Raw genomic sequence first — 1,816 nt, 5'->3', positions numbered from 1 at the left:
TTCATGGCCAAGGGATACTCTCTAGTTGAGGGCATTGAATATGAGGAGACCTTTGCTCCTATATCAAAGTACTCATCCATTACATCAATTATTACTTTGGTTGCGCAGATGGGGTAGAAAATCCACCAGCTGGATGTAAAGACAACCTTTCTTAATGGGGTTATTGAGGAGGAGGTGTACATTGAAAAACTAAAAGGTTTTAAGACATTTTATCAGGAGTCTCATGTGTGTAAACTGAAGCGATCATTGTACGGTCTCAAACAAGCACATTGTGCTTGATACACCAAAATCAATAGCTATCTCACTAGTTTGGGCTTCACAAAAAGTGAAGAGGATGCAAACCTCTATCATATATTGGTATAAGGTAATTGATTATTATTGTCTCATATTTTGATGATTTGATTTTAATTGGTGATGAGAAGTTGATCAGATCTTTCAAGGAGGATATTGCAAGGGAATTCGAAATGAACGACATGGGTCTCGTGCACTACTTCCTCGAGTTGGAAGTATGGTAATGCAATGGGGAATTGTTTGTCTCTCAAGGAAAGTATACAAATGAAATACTACAGAAGTCCTTCATGAAGAGTTGTAAACCCATAGAGACACCTCTAATGACCGATTGGAGGAAGGAGGATGCCATTTTAGGTGAGGAAGTGGATGCTTCCATTTATCAGCAGCTAGTGGGTTCATTGATGTATTTTGTAAACACATGACCAGATATTTGCAATGTAGTCAACTAGCTAAGTCAAGCTATGGTTAGGTTGATCAAATTATTTTGTAAGGCAGCTAAGAATGTTTTATGATACCTTAGAGGCACTACCACTATGGTACAGATGGATAGAGGGAGTGAAGATATGTGGCTTCACATATGCAGATTAGGCGGGAATTCCATCAGACCAATAGAGTACATCAGGTGGAATTTTCAATGTTGGGTCCACAATTGTTTCCTAGTATAGCAAGAAGCAAATATTTGTGGCACTCAAATCAGCAGAAGCAAAATACATGGTTGCAAGTCAAGCAACATGTGAGACGATATGGATGAGAAAGATACTTGTGTGACTATTTCGTCAAATGATGGATCCAATTGTGATATACTGTGATAATCATAGTTTCATTAAGCTCTTTGAGAATATTATATTTCACAATCGATCCAAGCATATAGATATACGGTACCACCATTCACGGGACTTTGTGCATAGGCAGACAATGTTGCTACAATACATTCCGACAGAGGAACAAGATGTTGATATTTTCACAAAGGCCTTGTCAATAGGGAAGTTTGAGTTCCACAAGTGCAGGACAGGTGTGGTTGATAACCCCTTTCTTACTGAGAGGGTGTTGAAAATGCAGCAAGAAATTCTCAATTTGATTTTTCCTTGATTAAATTGAGATAATTTGAATGTCCACATCAATAGACAACTTGGATGCAGTTAACTTGTGTGACATGGTTTGTGTCACCCAGTTTACTCAGTAAATTTGAGTTACAGGAGTTATAGTTTAGTTAGACATGTGTGATTGCTAATTTATAGAAATCAAGGTCAGTTACCTCAATTTATTTTTAGTTAAACTAGTTCCAACTATTGGAGGAACTAGTGCAAGATCAGTTGTGTAGTGGGACTTCAATAAAACTCAGTGATCATTTAGTTAACTGATTGATCCAGATCTTGGGGGAGGCCCCCAAGATCTAAAAAATTGAAATGGAACTTGGGTGGGGGGGTGGCCCCCAAGATCTAAAAAATTGAAATGGATCTTGGGGGGGAGGCACCCAAGATCTGAAAAATTGAAATGCCAGAAAAAAAAAGGAGAGAACACACAG

The sequence above is a fragment of the Pinus tabuliformis genome, chromosome 6 (genome assembly GCF_031772625.1).
Source record: "Pinus tabuliformis cultivar Carrire ecotype Pingquan chromosome 6, CPIR1, whole genome shotgun sequence".
In the NCBI taxonomy this organism is placed as follows: Eukaryota; Viridiplantae; Streptophyta; class Pinopsida; order Pinales; family Pinaceae; genus Pinus; species Pinus tabuliformis.
Note: the sequence above shows the minus strand (reverse complement) of the source record.